The sequence below is a fragment of the Capricornis sumatraensis genome, chromosome 7 (assembly GCF_032405125.1).
Source record: "Capricornis sumatraensis isolate serow.1 chromosome 7, serow.2, whole genome shotgun sequence".
NCBI classification, from domain to species: domain Eukaryota; kingdom Metazoa; phylum Chordata; class Mammalia; order Artiodactyla; family Bovidae; genus Capricornis; species Capricornis sumatraensis.
The window spans coordinates 80,907,904-80,928,936 of NC_091075.1; positions in this window are offsets into that span (position 1 = coordinate 80,907,904).

A 21,033-nucleotide genomic window follows, 5' to 3' on the forward strand; every position below is an offset into this window, starting at 1 on the left:
AATTCTCCAAGCCAGGCTTAGACAGTACGTGAAACGTGAAATTCCAGATGTACAAGTGAGATTCAGAAAAGGCAGAAGAACCAAAGATAAATTGCCAACATCAATTGCATCATCAAAAAAGCAAGAGAGTTACAGAAAAACATCTGCTTTATTGACTATGTCAAAGCCTTTGACTGTGTGAATCACAATCACAACGAACTGTGGAAAATTCTTCAAAAGATGGGAATACCAGACCACCTGACCTGTCTCCTGATAAATCTGTATACAGGTCAAAAGCAACAGTTAGAACTGAACATGGAACAACAGACTGGTTCCAATTTGGAATAGGAGTACATCAAGGCTGTATATTGTCACCCTGGTTATTTAACTTATAGCAGAGTATATTATGAAAAATGATGGGCTGGAAGAAGCACAAGCTGGAATCAAGATTGTGGGAGAAATATCAATAACCTCAGATATGCAGATGACACCACCCTTAGAACAGAAAGTGAAGAAGAACTAAAGAGCCTCTTGATGAAAGTGAAAGAAGAGAGTGAAAAAGTTGTCTTAAAACTCAACATTCAAAAAAAAAACCAAAAAACAAAAACAAAAACAAAAACTCAACATTCAGAAAACTAAGATCATGGGATCTAGTCCCATTACTTTTGGCAAATAGATGGGGAAATAATGGAACAGTGACAGACTTTGTTTTGGGGGGCCCAGAATGACTGAAAATGGTGACTGTGGCTATGAAATTCAAAGATGCTTGTTCCTTGGAAGAAAAGTTATGACTAACCTAGACAGCTTATTAAAAAGCACAGACCTTGCTTTGTCAACAAAGGCCCATTAGTCAAAGCTATGGCTTTTCCAGTAGTCATGTATGGATGTGAGAGTTGGACTATAAAGAAACCTGAGCACCAAAGAATTGATGATTTTGAACTGTGGTATTGGAGAAGACTCTTGAGAGTCCCTTGGACTACAGGGAGATCCAACCAGTCCATCCTAAAGGAAATTGGTCTTGAATATTCAGCTTGTGATTCTTCTAGCCTGGCATTTTGTACAATGTTTTCCCATATAAGTTAAATAGGCAGGGTGATAACATATTCACTGTCATACTCCTTTCCAATTTTGAACTAATCACTTGCTCCATGTCCAGTTCTAACTGTTGCCTCTTGACCCACATACAGGTTCTCAGAAGACAGGTAAGGTGGTCTAGTATTCCCCTCTCTTCAAGAATTTTCCACAGTTTGTTGTCATCCACGCAGTCAAAGGGTTTAGCATGATCAAAGCAGCCAATGTTTTGCTGAAATTCCCTTGCTTTCTCTGTGATCCAACAAATGTTGGCAATTTAATCTAGGTCCTCTGCCATTTCTAAATGCAGCTTGTACATGTGGAAGTCCTCAGTTCACATACTGGTGAAGTTTAGCTTGATGGATTTTTGAGCATATCCTTGCTGGCATGTGAAATGGGTGCAACCATGTGGTAGTTTGAACATTGTGTGAGTTGCCCTACTTTAGGATTACAATGAAAGCTGACCCATTCTAGTCCTGTGGCCACTGCTGAGTTTTCCAAATTTGCTGACATAGTGAATGTAGCAGTTTCACATCTTTTAGGATTTGAAATAGCTCAGCTGGAATTCTGTTCAATTGCTTTCTTCCTAGTAATCCTTCATAAGGCCCACTTGACTTCACATTTTAGGATGTCTGACTTTAGGTTAATGATCATATCACTGTGGTTATCCAGATCATTAGGTCCTTTTTTGTATAGTGCTGTGTATTATTGCCACCTCTTATTTTTTCTTTAAATATTTATTTATTTATTTGGTTGCATCAGTTCTTAGTTGTCACATGTGGGATCTTTGTTGGGGTGAGCAAGCTCAGTAGTTGGTACCTTGGGGGCTTAGTTGCCCCACAGCGTGTGGGATCTTAGTTCCCCAAGCATGGATTGAACCTGCTTCCCACTGTATTGGAAGGAGATTCTTAACCACTGGACTGGCCGGAAAGTTCCCTTGCCACCTCTTCTTAATCTCTTCTACTTCTGTTAGGGGCTTACATTTTCTGTCCTTTATCTTAGTGTCATATCTTTTTGCCTTTTCAAACTGTTCATGGAGTTCTTATGGCAAGAGTACTGGAGTGGGTTACCATTTCCTCTTCCAGTGGGCCAGGATTTGTCAGAACTCTTTACTATGACCTCTCCATCTTGGGTGGCCCTGCATGGCATGGTTCTAGTTTCAGAGTTATGCAAGCCGTTTTGTCATGACAAGACTGTGATCCAAGAAAGGATATTAAACCATTACAATATTTTCAATTCTTTTGGTTTTCTTCAATATGAGACTATACTCCCAACTAAATGTTACTAATTTTTCTCCCTTCTTGTCACCAAGATCTAAAACCTGACTAACCAGATGCTTACATAGACTCTAGGTATCCATGTAGCAAATCTCTTCCCCCACCATCTGAGAAACACCATAAAATAAATTTTGAGGACTTGATAACCTTGAAGGACTCATAACCACAGTAGACTATGTCTAGAACAGATTTCTTCCTCCACAATCTGCTGATTGGCTCATCAAGAAGTCTGATAAAGTCCTCAAGTCTTGCAAGCTCTTAGAGGAGAGATACCTGAACACTGACATCTTATTTAGTTCAGTTCAGTTGTTCAGATGTATCCAACTTTTTGCGACCCCATGGACTATAGCACACCAGGATTCCTTCTCCATCACCAACACCAGGAGCTTACTCAAACTCATGCATCAAGTCGGTGATGCCATCCAACCATTTCATCCTCTGCCTTCCCCTTCTCCTCCTGCCCTCAATCTTTCCCGGCATCAGGGTTTTTTCCAATGAGTCAGTTCTTTGAATCAGGTGGCCAAAGTATTGGAGTTTCAGCCATGTAATTAAAAGACACTTGCTCCTTGGAAGGAAAGTGTGATAAACCTTGACAGTTTATTAAAAATTAGAGATATCATTTTGTTGACAAAGGTCCATATCGTCAAACCATGGTTTTTCCAGGAGTCATGTGCAGCTATGAGAGTTAGACCATAAAAAAGGCTGAGCACTGGAGAACTGATGCTTTTGAATTGTGGTATTGGAGAAGATTCTTTAGAGTCCCTTGGACTGCAAGGAGATCAAACAAATGAATCCTAAAAGAAATCAACACTGAATATTCATTGTACAGAATGATGCTGAAGCTGGAACTCCAATATTTTGGCTACATGTTGCAAAGAGCTGATTCATTGTAAAAGACCCTGATGCTGGGAAAGATTGAAAACAAAAGGAAAAGGGGGTGGTAGGGGGTGAGCTGGTTATATAACATCACTGACTTAATGGACATTAGTTTGAGCAAACTCTGGAAGATGGTGGAGGACAGAGGAGCCTCATGTGCTGCAATCTACGGAGTTGCGAAGAATTGGATATAACAGCAACTGGACAAATGTTGACCATGCATGCCACATGAAAGCATCCTTTCTAATAAAATGTTGGTAACATAATTGATTTTTCATATTCATTTGTTACTTACAACTTGCCAAGTGTTGCAAAATAGCTCAAAAAATAATTAAAAGGGTCAGAGTATGATAACCTGCTTGGGTGTGCTACAGTGGTTCAGCACACAATTTCTTTCTACAATTGTCTTTCCTTTGATCAAAGATAATGTCAAATAAAGGTTCAGTTCATTTCAGTCACTCAGGCGTCTCTGACTCTTTGCAACCCCATGGACTGCAGCATGTCAGACTTCCTTGTCCATCGCCAAAAGTCCAGAGCTTGCTCAAACTCATGTCCATCGAGTTGGTGATGCCATCCTACCATCTCATCCTCTGTTTACCCCTTCTCCTCCTGCCTTCAATCTTTCCTAGCATCAGGGTTTTTTCTAATGACTCAGTTCTTCGTATCAGGTGACCAAAGTAATGGAGCTTCAGCATCAGTCCTTCGAATGAACATTCAAGGTTAATTTCTTTTAGGATTGATTTGTTTAATCTCCCTAAAGTTCAAGGGACTCTCAAGAGTCTTTTCCAACATCACAGTTGAAAAGATCAATTCTTTGCTCAGCTTTCTTTATAGTCCAACTCTCACATCTATATGTGACTACTGGAAAAACCATAGGTTTGACTAGATGGACCTTTGTTGGCAAAGTAATGTATCTGCTTTTTAATATGCTGTCTAGGTTGGTCATAGCTTTTCTTCCAAGATGCAAGCATCTTTGAATTTCATGGTTGCAGTCACCATCTTCAGTGATTTAGGAGCCCCCCAAAATAAAGTCTATCACTGTTGCCATTGTTTTCCCATTTATTTGCCAAAAGGAATGGGGCTGGATGCCATGATCTTAGTTTTCTGATTGTTTAGTTTTAAGCCAACTTTTTCACTCTCTTCTTTCACTTTCATCAAGAGGCTCTTTGGTTCTTCTTTGCCTTCTACCATGAGGGTGGTGTCATCTGCATATCTGAGGTTATTGATATTTCTCCTGGAAATCTTGATTCCAACTTGTGCTTCATCCAGCCCAGCATTTCTCATGATGTACTCTGCATATATGTTAAATAAGCATGGCGACAATATACAGCCTTGACGACCTTATTTCCCAATCTGGAACTAGTCTGTTGTTCCATTTCCAGTTCTAACTGTTGCTTCTTGACCTGCATACATATTTCTCAGGAGACAGGTAAGGTGGTCTGATATTCCCATCTTTTAAAGAATTTTCCTCAGTTTGTTTTGATCCACATAGTCAAAGTCTTTGATGTAGTCAATAATTCAAAAGTAGATGTTTTTCTGGAACTCGCTTACTTTTCCAGTGATCCAATGGATGTTGGCAATTTGACCTCTGGTTTTCTGCCTTTTTTGAATTCAGATTGAACATCTGAAAGTTCACCATTCACGTACTGTTGAAGTCTGGCTTGCAAAATTTTCAGCATTACTTTGCTAGAGTGTGAGATGAGTACAATTGTGCAATAATTTGAACATTCTTTCTCATTGGCTTTCTTTGTGATTGGAATGAAAATAAACATTCTAGATCAGAAGTTGAGGTTTCTCTCATTAGATTTGGCTTCATTATTTCATAGATATTGTTTGAATGGTGATTTATGCTTATAGATCTTCTAAAATTTACTTTGCTGGAACTTTTCACAAGGAATCTCAGGTATAGTTTTAAAAACCTCTTAAGTCTGGGCAGCCAACCCAAGAATTCATCATTTTGTTTTACCTACAGTAGTTATAAATTTGGGTGAATTTCTCTCTTCTAGAGATTCTTAAAATATCCTAAGTTCCCTGTGTCTGAAAAGAAATGCTCATACTTACCAATTGTTAACCTGAGCTAGGTACTACACTAGTTTTCCTACTTAGGGCTTTGTGAGTTTTGGCTTCATGAATTTAACTTGAACTCATTAGTAGTGTCTTTTTAAGTGTTCACTCACTTGTTTGTGTCTGACCCTTTTATGACCCCATGGAATATAGCCCACCAGACTCCTATATCCATGACATTTTCCAGGCAAGAAGACTGGAGTGGGTTGCCATTTCCCACTCCAGGGGATCTTCTCAATGCAGGGATTGAACTCCTGCCTCCCGAGTCTCCTGCACTGTCAGATGAATTCATTACCACTAGTGCCACCTGGGAAGCCGTTTAATAGTGTCTAATCATATGTGATTTAAAACATCATTCCCAAATACATTTCAGCCAAAATTCTGTTGTTGGTGGTGTTCTTTTTTTTTTTTTAATTACCAGTATTTTCAATTATGTCCTGCTAACAAAGGAAGATAGATACTCACTGAACCTAAACCAAGTTTATATTGCCATAAAATAAGAATATTCAGTCAATAAGAGTTTACAAAATGTGATGGGATCTGGATTAATATATTTATGTTTGTAAGAACATAGTCTACTAAATTGTTAGAAGTTATAGAGAGAATAAGAAAAAACAAACAAACAAAAAAAGGGTTCCTCATATCAAGAAAATAGGTTAAGTCAGCAGTATTGGATGTGAGAGTTGGGCTGTGAAGAAAGCTGAGTGTCAAAGAATTGATGCTTTTGAACTGCTGTGTCGGAGAAGACTCTTGAGAGTCTCTTGGACTGCAAGGAGATCCAACCAGTCCATCCTAAAGGAGATCAGTCCTGGGTGTTCATTGGAAGGACTGATGCTGAGGTTGAAACTCCAGTACTTTGTCCACCTCATGCGAAGAGTTGACTTATTGGGAAAGACCCTGATGCTGGGAGGGATTGGGGGCAGGAGGAGAAGGGGATGACAGAGGATGAGATGGCTGGATGACATCACTGACTCGATGAACATGAGTTTGAGTGAACTCCAGGAGTTGGTGATGGACAGGGAGGCCTGGCAAGCTGCGATTCATGGGGTCACAAAGAGTTGGACATGACTGAGCGACTGAACTGAACTGAACTGATTCATAATTCATTCTTTATGAGTTCTTTGTGGCCTATGTAATTCTGTTCTGATAGATTCTGTGTCGTCTTGTGAACCTGTTTGCTTCTACATTAGAGTTAAGAAAACCCTGACTGTCCAATGGTATGGTCTCAAATAAAGTTATATAAGGAATACCATATGAAATATATGTTCAAGAGTACCTGGTACAGTCATTTTCTAAGAGTCTCTGAGACAGTCCTTTTTTTGTAAACAGCATTCTGCTCTGTAGCTGATTTGAAAGTGCTTTCAGCGAAGTACTGCTGCTGCTGCTGCTAAGTTGCTTCAGTCGTGTCCGACTCTGTGCGACTCAGGCTTCCCCATCCCTGGGATTCTCCAGGCAAGAATACTGGAGTGGGTTGCCATTGCCTTCTCAACAAAGTGCTAGAATAAAACAAAAAACTATGTTGAGAGAATGCAAGACTTTAAACTAGTGATTAATTTACCATGGATAATTTTCAAAAACAAAAAATCTGATGAAAGTTCATTAAAAAATAAATGCAACTGACAAGGATATTTGCTTGCTCTTGGCATACAAAACAAAAAAAATCCACATGACAATAAGTGATTTTTAGCATATACATAAGAAATAATAAGAACAGCTTAAAAGTGAAAGAAGTCTTATTTTTTAACTAACTAAGGTCATGATAAAGTCAAAATAAAGCACAGGGAACAACTGTGACATGACACAGAATTTTTACCTTCCAGGCAGATTATTCAGAAGGCCAAGATACACATTTTGCAAACTCTTATTAAGAACAAACCAGTAATTCAAGAAAATATGTCATTTTAACAGAGAGAAAACCAGATTCTAGTTTTGTATCAATATACTACTTAATATAAAAGTACTTTTCAAACAATTATTATTAATAAACCCATCAAACCTTTGGTAGCTTTGAACACAACAAGTAAAATTGTCTGTCTGTAGAATTTTACAACTTACTATTCCTATTTATGTTTTGTTCTACACATTCCTCTTTCTCACAGGGAGCAACTAATCAGCTAATCATTTTATACTGGGATTAAACTACTCCCTTTCCCCCTAACTAAAGCACTTCCTGAATCCCCTACACAGAAATTTGTTTTTCTCTGCCAGTTTCTTCTGGTAGAGTCTCATTAACATATACTGGACATAAATATGTTAACTTACATTTTACAGAGTGAGATATAGAGTAGATAATTGTGACCTGTTTGTCATAGACCTCAGAGATCAAAGCTATCAACATATTTTTTCTTGCAACCTGGCAAATGTGTAGATATGGCTAACATGACACTTTTAAAAAATGTATCTATGATTTGAACATAATAGAGATGGGAAGGAAGAATAATCTTTTTAGTTTCATTGATAGATATATGACAATATTTATATTTTATTAAAAGATAAAAGAATACACAGTTTCAAAATGTAGTTTCGAGTCTGTTTGGTAGAAGTATGTTCTGAAGAGATAGCTGTGATATCAGAAAACCTTCTGAAGTAGTTACAGCAGACTGAAGGGTGAGACTGTGTCAGAATGTAGATTGATATGATACATTCCTTCCTTCTTGGAAAAAGACTTGTGAAAAAAAGTGCCTACTGATATAGTAACAATTATTAATTACAGAGCTAACACATTAAATATATGATTATTACTATGTAATAATATGGAAGTTGATCCTAAATAGCTATTAATACATGCTAGGAGTCAAACATTCTATTCAAAATGCTTTAATTAATAAACATTTAGTATTTCTACAAAGTAAAAGTAAAAGTCAGGTTGGTCTCAATTTTTTAAAGCTATAAATTGGACTGCTAGTTTTCATAATGCGTATATTGAGCATTTGTAATGTGTCTAATTTTTCCATGCAAATGACATAACACAACATGACTTTCTAAAGAAGATCAATAACAAAAACAAAAGTTAGATGTCTAGAAGAACCATTTCACTAGATTCTGTAACATGCTTCTTAATATAAGAATAATTATCAGTTAGGTATTGCGCTAAGTCACCCTGGTCACATCCGACTGTGTGACCCTATGGACTGTAGCCCACCAGGCTCCACTGTCCATGGGGTTTTCCAGGAAGGAATACTGGAGTGGCTTGCCATTTCTTCCTTCAGGGAATCTTCCCTACCAAGGGATGGGACTGAGTTTCTTAGGACTCCTGCATTAGCAGGCAGGTTCTTTACCACTAGTGCCACCTGGGAATAATTATCAGGTGTTACATATCTGTACAGGAGGCAGGGTTCAAAACCATCCGCTAGAAAAAGAAATGCAAAAAGACAAAATAGTTGTCTGTGGAGGGTTTACAAATAGCTGAGAAAAGAAGAGAAGTGAAAGGCAAAAGAGAAAAGGAAAGATGTATCCAACTGAATGAAAAGTTCCAAAGAATAGCAAGGAAAGATATGAAAGCCTTCCTAAGTGATTAATGCAAAGAAATAGAGGAAAACAGTAAGACGGGAAAGACTAGAGATTGCTTGAAGAAAATCAGAGATATCAAGGGAAAATTTCAGGCAAAGACAGGCACAATAAAGGACAGAAACAGTATGGACCTAACAGAAGCAGAAGATATTAAGAAGAGGTGGCAACAGAAAAACTATGTAAAAAAGTCTTCATGACCTAGATAACCACGATGGTGTGATCAGTCACCTTGAGCCAGACATCCTGGAGTGCAAGTCAAGTGGGCCTTAGAAAGCATCACCACGAACAAATCTAGTAAGGTGATGGAATTCCATGTGAGCAATTTCAAATCCTAAAAGATGATGCTATGAAAGTGCTACCCTCAATATGCCTGCAAATTTGGAAAACTCAGCAGTGGCCACAGGATTGGAAAAAGTCAGTCTTCATTCCAATCCCAAAGAAGGGCAATGTCAAAGAGTGTTTAAACTACTGCACAGTTTCATGCATCTCACATGGTAGCAAAGTAATGCTCAAAATTCTCCAAGCCAGGCTTCAACTGTACATGAACCAAGAACTTCCAGATGTTCAAGCTGGATTTTAAAAAGGCAGAGGAACCAGAGATCAAATTGCCAACATATGTTGGATCATCAAAAAAGCAAGAGAATTCCAGAAAGACATCTACTTCTGCTTCATTGACTATGCTAAAGCCTTTGACTGTGTGAATCAAACAAATTGTGGAAAATACTTAAAGATATGGGTATACCAGACCACCTTACCTGTCTCCAGAGAAATCTGTACACAGGTCAAGAAGCAAATGTTAGAAATGGACATAGAACAACAGACTGGTTCCAAATTGGGAAAAAGGTGTGTCAAGACTGTTTATTGTCACTGTGCTTGATTAATTTATATGCAGAGTACATGTTGTGAAATGCTGGACTGGCTGAAGCCCAAGCTGGAATCAAGACTGCCGGGAGAAATATCAATAATCTCAGATATGCAGATGATACCACCCTTATGCCAGAAATCAGAGAGGCACTAAAGAGCCTCTTGATGAAAGGGAAAGGAGAGAGTGAAAAAGCTGGTTTAAAACTCAACATTCAAAAAACTAAGATCATGGCATCTGGTCCCATCACTTCATGGCAAATAGGGAAACAGTGGAAACAGTAAGAGGCTTTTTTTCCTTGGGATCGAAAATCACTGCAAGTGGTGACTGCAACCATGAAATTAAAAGACACTTGCTTCCTGGAAGAAAACATATGACCAAGCTAGAGAGTATATTAAAAAGAAGAGACATTACTTTGCCAACAAAGGTCCGGCTAGTCAAAGCTTTGTTTTTTCCGGTAGTCATGTATAGATGTGAGAATTGGGTAATAAAGAAAGCTGAGCACTGAAGAATTGATGGTTTGAGCTGTGGTGTTGGAGAAGACTCTTGAGAGTCCTTTGGACTGCAAGGAGATTAAACCAGTCAAACCTAAAAGAAATCAACCTTGAATGTTCATTGGAAGGACTGATGCTGAAGCTGAAGCTCCATTTCTTTGGCCAACTGATGTGAGGAACTGCCTCAATGGAAAAGACCCTGATGCTGGGAAAGATTGAAGGCAGGAGGAGAAAGGGATGACAGAGGATGAGATGGTAGGATGACATCACCAACTTGATGGACATGAGTATAAGTAAACTCTGGGAGTTGGTGATGGACAGGGAAGCCTGACATGCTAAGCCCATGGGGTTGCAAAGAGTTGGACAGGACTGAGTGACTGAACTGAACTGATTATATTTATGAGAAATGCTATCACTGAAAATAAAAATAATTTTTTTAGTATTTTGCATGTTATTTTAATTTTTAAAAATTTATTTGTTTACTTTAATTGGAGGCTATTTACTTTACAATATTGTGGTGGTTTTTGCCATACATTGACATGAATCAGCCACTGGTGTGAAAACCAAGAATTTTATAAAAAATTGTCATTTGAGATTTGCAAGAGAGTAAGTTTCATGTATGAGAAATCTATGAATGTAGAATTGCTTACTTTAATTATGAAATAATTTAAGTTTAATACAGATTTCATAAAATTAGTTGTAGAAATTGCTACTGATAAGCAATTAGAACTGAATTTTGAAAAGCAGCATAGTTTAGTTCAGTTCAGTTCAGTTGCTTAGTCATTTTCAGCTCTTTGAAAACCCATGGACTGCAGCAGGCCAGGCCTCCCTGTGTCCATCACCAACTCCGGGGCTTACTCAAACTCATGTCCATCAAGTTGGAGATTCCATCCAAACATCTCATCCTGGCGTCCCCTTCTCCTCCTACCTTCAGTCTTTTCCAGCATCAGGGTCTTGTCAAATGAGTCAACTCTTCACATCACATGACCAAAGTATTGGAGTTTCATCTTCAGCATCAGTACTTCCAGTGAACTCTCAAGACTGATCTCCTTTAGGATGGACTGGTTGGAACTCCTTGCAGTCCAAGGGAATCTCAAGAGTCCTTTCCAACACTAGAGTTCAAAACCATCAATTATTTGGTGCTCAGCTTTCTTTATATTCCAACTCTCATATCCACACATGAATACGGGAAAAACCATAGCCTTGACTAGATGGACCTTTGTTGGGAAAGTAACATCTCTGCTTTTTAGTATGCTGTCTAGGTTGATCATAACTTTTCTTCCAAGGAGTAAGCATCTTTTAATTTCCTGGCTGTAGTCACCATGTGCAATGATTTTGGAGCTCCCCCAAAATAAATTCTGCCACTGTTTCCACCATTCCTCCATCTATTTGCCATGAAGTGATGGGACTAGACTGATGCTAAAGTTGAAACTCCAATACCTTGGCCACCTCATGTGAAGAGTTGACTCATTGGAAAAGACTCTGATGCTGGGAGGGATTGGGTGCAGGAGAAGAAGGGGACGACAGAGGATGAGATGGCTGGATGGCATCAATGACTCGATGAACATGAGTTTGAGTGAACTCCAGGGGTTGGTGATGGACAGGGAGGCCTGGTGTGCTTCAAGCTAAGTGAATCAAGTCCAGGGATTTTTTCCCACTGCTATGCCCATCTTTATTATAGATTTTTTTTGATACATATATATATATATATTTTTTTTTTTTTTCCTAGCATTTCTACTTGGCTATTTTTTCCCTAATGGTTTGTACTATTCTGGAAAATCTTTACCTGTTCATGGATTTGCTCAGTATTTCTGTTAGATTATTTAAGTATTAATGATAGTTATTTTTAAAATCCCTGTTTTATAGTTCCAACACCTAGGCTTTCTTTCATCTGGTTCTATAGACTGTTTTCTTCCTTGACAATTAATTCCTTTTTGTTACTTTTCTGTATATCTCATAATATTTGATTGAATGCTGGACACTATGTGTAGAAGAACAGTAGAATCTGAGATAAAAATATTTATGGCTGGGAAAGGGTACCTTTCTTCTTGTCAGGCCATTACAATGGTTTCTTGTGTTAATCTAGTCTGTAGTTGAGCTGGGTTAGGGTTTTCATTGTTGATATATCTGCATTTAATAAACTGTGGGATTCAAATCCCTCCAGTGGCAGAGTATTGCTACCTTGTTTATTATGTGGGTGCAATAGTTTGCTAGAGCTTCTGGAACAAAGTATCACAGACTGAGTGACTCAAAACACAATTTTATCCCCTCATAATTCTGAAGGCTGGAAATCTGAGATCAAGATGTCAGTAGGGTCATTCCAGACCTCTTTTCTAGCTTCTAAAAATTCTTTGTTTTGTGGTAGCATGACTCCAGTCTTCACATGACATTTTCTCAGTGTAGGTGTCTGTCCCCAAATTTCCCCTTTTTGTAAAACCACCAGATATACTGAATTAGGGACCCTCCCTTCTGAAGTATTAACTAAATACATGTATAATGTTCCTATTTCAAATAAATCCAACTTCTAAAATATTGGGATTTATGTTTTCAATATACGAATTTTGGAAGGGACAAGATCAATTCATAAGAGTAAATATGAGAGTGCTAGACCATTCTACTCAGGCCTCCATCTTCTCTTCTCACCAGATCCTGCACACCTGTATCACAGAGGGGTGACTTGCCTTGACCCTTCAGCTATGGAAGATTGTTATGACTTGTTTTCGAATGCAAGTCTTGTTTTGGGAGGAGGTGGAGGGTGGGCAGATGTGCTCCTTTTTTAGTCCTAAGCAGGTCCTGTGTGTCTGAGACTCATGAATGAGACTGTATCTGAATTCTTCATCTTTTACTCATAGAACACAAATTCTATCACATGTATGATTCAGAGTCTATAGGGCAGGTGTGTTCCTTCTCATCCACCCATACAGCAGCCATAATCTTCCTTTTTTGGGTAAGGAGTCTTGGATATCAGGTGAATGCTCTGTTCTTACTGTACTGGCAACAGTTTCTAGTTTTATGTAAGTGCAGCTTCTAGACTTGAGCACATTCCCTGCCCTGGCCCCAGTGGCAGATGGTTTTGGCCTGTTATTACTTCAGAGTGGAACTGAGAGGAAGTGGCAGGTTTTGTATCCCTCCCTCAGAGGTATCTGACCTTTGCAAGAACCAGGAAGTAGAAGAGAATTTTGTTCAACTCTAACCTAAATATAGCCATGTAAAAATAGCTTTGGTGGTTCAAATGGTAAAGAATCTGCCTGAAATGCAGGAGGTGCAAGTTCAATCCCTGGGTTGGAAAGATTCCCTTGGAGAAAGAACTGGAGACCCACTCCAGTATTCTTGCCTGGAGAATTTCATGGACAGAGGAACCTGGTGGGCTACAGTCCATGGAGTTGCAAAGAGTCAGACAGGACTGAGTGATTAACACTTTCAAAGATAGCTTTAGCTTCCCCCCAAACCAGCAGCAGCCCATTTTTGCCTTTGACCTGGTGAAGTCCAAGTCAGTGTTGGACTTTTCCCATCAAAGCAGAGTTAGATCCCAGGCAAGAGAGAGTCTTTGCCTCTTCTTCAGAAGCAGCTTGCTTTTGTTTTGTTTCAGAAAAAGGTCTGGCAAGTTTGTGCCCTAGCAGCAGCTGGTTACCATTTTGCATGAATGACAGCTTGAGTCATTGATATGTTTCTCTAAGTATGAATGTGTGTCTTTGTTCAGTCACTCAGTCATGTCTAACTCTTTGCACCCTTAGGGACTATAGCCTGCCAGGCTCCTCTGTCCATGGAATTTTTCCAGGCAAGAATACTGAAGTGGGTTTCCATTTCCTACTCCTGGGGCTTTTCCTGACCCAGAGATCAAACCCACATCTCTTGTGTCATCTATGCAGGTGATTTCTTTACCACTGAGATACCTGGGAAGCCTGCAAGTATGGATATTCCACTATCAATACTCCCTGCATGCCTGTGCCACAGGGGAACTCATTTGTTTCTGTTGCCCTGTCTCCAGTCTTTCTCATGAACACGTGGTGAAGACCTATAGAAAAGAGCTGTAGGATGGGGGCAACCTCACCTTGTATATGAAGCTCCCATGTAATTGACACAGTGATTCTAATGCACAGAAATGTTTACCACTCAGAATTAAATTTACCTTCAGTTCAGTTCAGTTCAGTTGCTCAGTCATATCTGATTCTTTGCAAACCCATGAATCGCAGTACGCCAGGCATCCCTGTCCATCACCAGCTCCCGGAGTTCACTCAGACTCACATCCATCGAGTCAGTGATGCCATCCAGCCATCTCATCCTCTGTCATCCCCTTCTCCTCCTGCCCCCAATCCCTCCCAGCATCAGAGTCTTTTCCAATGAGTCAACACTTCGCATGAGGTGGCCAAAGTACTAGAGTTTCAGGCTTAGCATCAGTTCTTCCAAAGAAATTCCAGGGCTGACCTCCTTCAGAATGGATTGGTTGGATCTCCTTGTAGTCCAAGGGAATCTTAAGAGTCTTCTCCAACACCACAGTTCAAAAGCATCAATTCTTTGGCACTCAGCTTTCTTTACGGTCCAACTCTAACATCCATACATGACCACTGGAAAAACCATAGCCTTCACTAGACAGACCTTTGTTGGCAAAGTAATGTCTCTGCTTTTCAACATGCTATCTAGGTTGGTCATAACTTTTCTTCCAAGGAGTAAGCATCTTTTAATTTCATGGCTGCAGTCACCATCTGCAATGATTTTGGAGCCTAAAAAAGTAAAGTCTGACACTGTTTCCCCATCTATTTCCCATGAAGTGATGGGACCAGATGCCATGATGTTCGTTTTCTGAATGTTGAGCTCTTCAAGAAAATTAGAGATATCAAGGGAACATTTCACACAAAGATGGGCTCAATAAAGGACAGAAATGGTATGGGCCTAACAGAAGCAGAAGATATTAAGAAGAGGTGGCAAGAATACATAGAAGAACTGTACAAAAAAGATCTTCATGACCAAGATAATCATGATGGTGTGATCATAATCATGATGGTGTGATCAGTCACCTAGAGCCTGACATCCTGGAATGTGAAGTCAAGTTGGCCTTAGAAAGCATCACTACGAACAAAGCTAGTGGAGGTGATGACATTCCAGTTGAGCTCTTTCGAACCCTGAAAAATGATTCTGTGAAAGTGCTGTACTCAATATGCCAGCAAATTTGGAAAACTCAGCAGTGGCCACAGGACTGGAAAAGGTCTGTTTTCATTCCAATCCCAAAGAAAGGCAATGCCAAAGAATGCTCAAACTACTGCACAATTGCACTCATCTCACACATTTCATATGCTAGTAAAGTAATGCTCAAAATTCTCCAAGCCAGGCCTCAGCAATACATGAACTGTGAAATTCCAGATGTTCAAGCTGGTTTTAGAAAAGTCAGAGGAAGCAGAGATCAAATTGCCAACATCCGCTGGATCATGGAAAAAGCAAGAGCGTTCCAGAAATAACATTTATTTCTGCTTTATTGACTATTCCAAAGCCTTTGACTGTGTGGATCACAATAGACTGGAAAATTCTGAAACAGATGGGAATACCAGACCACCTGACCTGCTTCTTGAGAAACCTCTATGCAGGTCAGGAAACAAGAGTTAGAACTGGACATGGAACAACAGACTGGTTCCAAATAGGAAAAGGAGTATGTCAAGGCTGTATATTGTCACCCTGCTTATTTAACTTCTATGCAGAGTACATCATGAGAAACACTGGGCTGGAGGAAGCACAAGCTGGAGTTAAGATTGCCGGGAGAAATATCAATAACCTCAGATATGCAGATAACACCACCCTTATGGTAGAAAGTGAAGAGGAACTAAAAAGCCTCTTTATGAAAGTGAAAGAGCAGAGTGAAAAATTTGTCTTAAAGGTCAACATTCAGAAATTTACCTTATTACCTTGTTAACTTCAGTTCCTTGTTGAATTTAAAAAAATAATCAGACTTTTCTCATTGTTAGGGTTGGAGTGACATTCTAGTGCAAACTGACACAACTTAAGTGTTAGCAGAACTCTTTCTAATTATATCTTGAATTATTCTTCTAGCTATTATTTCTTACTTTCCTCAGAAGTACTTATTTTTTAAATTTCAGGTTTTCATTCTTTGTCTTTCATAGTTCCTTTATTTTTTTACAACTTTTTCTCCTTGTCTGTCTCTTCTGTGTTATCTACTCTAGATCTCTGAAGATTGTTTTCTGCAAATAACTTTCTTCTTGTTTCAATGGATATTTTAAAACTGCATTTTCATCCTTACTCATGACAAACAGCTAGCATTTTATTCCAAAGAATCTCAAGTGTTGGCTTTCCTTTTTGTATTACACTTTCTTCTTTGTTGCTAGTCACTCAGTCGTGTCCAACTCGATGCCATGGACTGTATCCTTCCAGGCTTCTCTGTCCTTGGGGATTCTCCAGGTAAGAATACAGGAGTGGGTTGCCATTTCCTCCTCCAGACACTTCTTTCTTTATATCTGCTTACAACCTATTGATGACAATGCAGAATATTTTCTAACATATCTTAAGGTATACTGTAGAATCTTTTCCTGATAAAGTTTTCATTTGTTTCAGGATGATGTTCTTTTTATTCTATATTGTAACACTATTTCATTCTTTGTCCCCTAACCTTGCCTACTTTGAAATTATTATTTAATTAGAACTCACATATTACCCAGAAAGCATGAGTGAGATCTGCAGTTTTGATAAGTGTTCTTTGCAATCTTGGTAAACTTTCTATGGCATTGTTATGGCAAGAAGGCAAATTGTATTATGCGAATTCAAGTGTAATTTTTAACAGGATTCTGATAATAGTTAGCAACTGGAAGTGAAGGATACTAGGCAACATCAAAGGACACCCACACTAATAAGTACAGGTCTGCTGCCTTTTGATCAAGAAATTGACTGTGGATTGGAGTCACTTTCTACCTGCTTCCAAGAGTAGCAAGTTCACTTTGTTTTGAAAGATAAAGAGGCAAAAATTGTTCAATTAATTGAGTTTGCCAGGGTAGCTCCATGGCTTTAGTTACTTAAAAGTTTCTCTTTATTTTTGGCAATAAGTTTAGAGACTTGGCTGTAACATGCAATAGAAAACGTCTTTCTCCTCTCCATTTATAGGCATCTAGAAGGAAGATTTTAAAAGTTGGATCAGAGACAATTACTAGTCAGACTTCATTTTAAAACTGAAAACCTTACATGAAATTTCAGACAATGACGTATATTCTATGGTCATCATATTGATGCTAAAGTTGGTGATTTTGATAAAGCAAATAAACAGCTGTTTGTTACTGATACACTGTGAGAGGTATGCAGTACTTAATCATTAAACTGCATCTGTGATTTAATCAATTGTTGTCATATATTTATTGAGTGCCTAACAGGCAGTCTGAGCTATCAGACCTCCACTGTGGCTTCACACTATGAATTTCAGAGCTTTGATATTTGACAGAGGATTCTTCAAGTGGCCCTACTTAAATTTGGCTTTCAAGCTGTTACCTAGTTAGATAAAATATAACTTTTGTCAATTTTAATCTGTGCTAGGGAAGAACATCTAAATTAAAATCAAACAGAAACGGTGTGCTCATTTCCCTTTTAGTTTTTCTCCCATGGTGACAAATACTTTACTCTCTAAGCTTGGAAGATACACAGCCCAACTCTGTGCTGTGATGCTTAGATTATCTTTTCTGTATTTCTAGGGACAGTCCAGTTGGGTCTGAGTTCTTTGACTTCTGTTTGGGATTTGCTGGAGATAGCAATGGGACACTGAAATATTGGTGAAAAGCAGTTCTGGAAAATACTAAACATTCTAGAATCTTAATCATAAATTGAAACAATGTGGTAGATATGGGGGCTCCCAGAATAGAACAAATCTTTCATGTGAAAGCCATCTTGTTTTAGGGTTTGAGGTCAGTGAAGTGAGATTGGTGACTAAGAGCTGTTAACTAAATACCTTGTTTCAAACATATTAGATCTTAGTACCTACACAACCACTCCCCTCATTTCCCACCTTTTCAAGCATGATTAATCTAGAGTATGGAGAGTTTAACAGCTTATCATAACTTCCAGTTGGTACAATCATATTTTGTACTCAGGGCTTCCCTGATGACTCAAGTGGTAAAGAATGTGCCTGTAATGCAGGACATACAGGGGACACTGCAGATGTGGGTTTGATCCTGGAGTCAGGAATATCCCCTAGAGGAGAAAATGTCAACCGACTCCAGTACTCTTGCCTGTAGAATCCCACTGACAGAGGAGCCTGGGAGACTACAGCTCATGGGGTCACAGAGTCAGACATGACTGAACATGCATGTATGCATATTTTTCACTTAGATCTTTAGGAGTAAAAATTTAGTATTCTTTCTCCTCTAATACTTTACTTACAGTATGTAGGATACCATTTAGGTTTTGGAGTTACATAGAACAAAGGTCCATCTAGTCAAGGCTATGGTTTTTCCAGTGGTCATGTATGGATGTGAGAGTTGGACTGTGAAGAAAACTGAGCACCAAAGAATTGATGCTTTTGAACTGTGGTGTTGGAGAAGACTCTTGAGAGTCCCTTGGACTGTGAGGAGATCCAACCAGTCCATTCTGAAGGAGATTGGTCCTGGGTGTTTTTTGGAAGAACTGATGCTAAAGCTGAAACTCTAGTACTTTGGCCACCTCATGCGAAGAGTTGACTCATTGGAAAAGACTCTGATGCTGGGAGGGATTGGGAGCAGGAGGAGAAGGGGACAACCGAGGATGAGATAGCTGGATGGTATCACTGACTCAATGGATGCTAGTCTGAGTGAACTCTGGGAGTTGGTGATGGACAGGGAGGCCTGGCGTGCTGCAATTCATGGGGTTGCAAAGAGTTGGACACGACTGAGCACCTGAACTGAACTGAACTGAACTGAAGAACTTGTTTGTCTCTTCAAGGTTTAAAGTCTAGTTGGGGGATTTAGATGTATCAATTTTAATCATCAATTTGTATAAAAGTTAGAACATGAAAGTAGTCATTCCAATAAGGGGGAAAGCTTCATAGCAGAAAATATTCATGAAAAAATATTCATGATTTAGAACTTTAACTTATAATATTACAATCACTACAATGATTATAATTCAAAACAGAAGCATGTCATACTAACATCATCAGAGCTAAGGAAAAACAAAGTTCATCTTCTTTCATTTCTGTTTCTGCTTGAGATGGATAGTCAAGCAATTGCTTTTTAAATATTTAGTTAACATGGTAAACACAGTTAAGACAATAGTGTCTCTCTGGAGTAGCCTAAAAGTGCCATGAATATGGAAGCTATTTAAACCACACTAAAAGCTCACTCAGCATCTGTGGCTTCCAGGATTTCAGGAATGAAGAGTACTGGGTACCATCTTTACTTAACCTTACATGAACATCAGTGGGCTAATTCTTCTACACGGTTACAGAATACTTTTGATATTCTGCACAAGAGATAATTATTATCTAGGAATATTTTAAAACTTTAAGACATGTATTGCTCAAGGAAAAGAATAAGAAAGGAACTTTAAGAAAGGAGGTGAGTAATGAATTACAAGGGTAAACCAGGAAATAAATGATAAATGCTTTTGGAGCAATGAATCCATCAGTGGGCTAGAACAAACAGTTTCAGTTTTAGGTGTATATGAAGATAAGCCAGGAAAGGTAAATAGTTGCCAGTTTGTGAACAATCAGTTTAAAATGGGAATTGTTTGGTAGGTGATTGGGAACAATAAAACATTTGAGCAATAAACTGGAGAGTTCTAGTGGTAGTACAGTGGTTAAAACTGACTGAGGTGCATTCTATCAAACAGTAGAAAGAGAGCCTGAAGGCTGAGTTTTTATTATACGACAAAGAGCCTCAAAATATCAGTGGCTCACAACAATGGACATTTATAGCTTCTCTTTCATAGTTTTTCAGGTCAGCTGAAGCTCTTTGCCTTCAGGTTGCCAGTTGTCTAGGCTTGCTTATAGACTGCAGGTTGGGTTCAGGTCCCAGGTCCCAGGTCCCACAGCTTCTCATCCTGAGATCAGGGTATACCAGGTCATTTTCTTAGTAATGACACTCAAGCACAAGCAGAAATACCTGCTGAATCTCAAAGCCTCAGCTCAGAAGTAATTATTGTCATTCTTCTCCACTTTCCACTGGCCAAAATAAGTCAATGGCTAAACTCAAGATCAATAGGGTGAAAACATTTACTTTGCACATTTTAGTAGTACCTCAATGGAACATGACAAAAGTTGTGGCACTATCATTGTGATTTAGGGGGAAGTAAAGAAAAGGGACCAAGGACTAAATCTACCACATAGAAAGTGACTCCTTGGGTACCTACTTGACAAATCTGGACTGACGGTGACAAGAACCTTAACTGGTATTATAACAAAAGATTTCTAATTATATGATGGGAACAATTCAAGAGACATTTCTAATGAATGAGGCTTTCTGATCCTCCTGATATTTCCCCTCAGGAATCCTGGGAAAAAAATTCAAATCAATACAAAGGACTCAGTGGAACACATGATATGTAATTTTTCTTAAAGATATGAAACTTGAAAGTTGTGATGATCTTGAAAAGCAACTAGGGCCAGCTTCAAAATTCATAATCTCAGCTATCATGCTGTGTAACTATCAGTGAAAGTATTTCCAGAAATAAAGCAGAGTATGGATTGAATGTATGGAGACTTGGTTAAGTCATCATTGTTTTAACTGGAAACATTGCTTCAGCCTCTCCTTGTACCTACTGGAATCTGAGGCTTCACAGCTGAATTCTACCAAAAATTTCGAGAAGAGCTAACACCTATCCTACTCAAACTCTTCCAGAAAATTGCAGAGGAAGGTAAACTTCCAAACTCATTCTATGAGGCCACCATCACCCTAATACCAAAACCTGACAAAGATGTCACAAAAAAAGAAAACTACAGGCC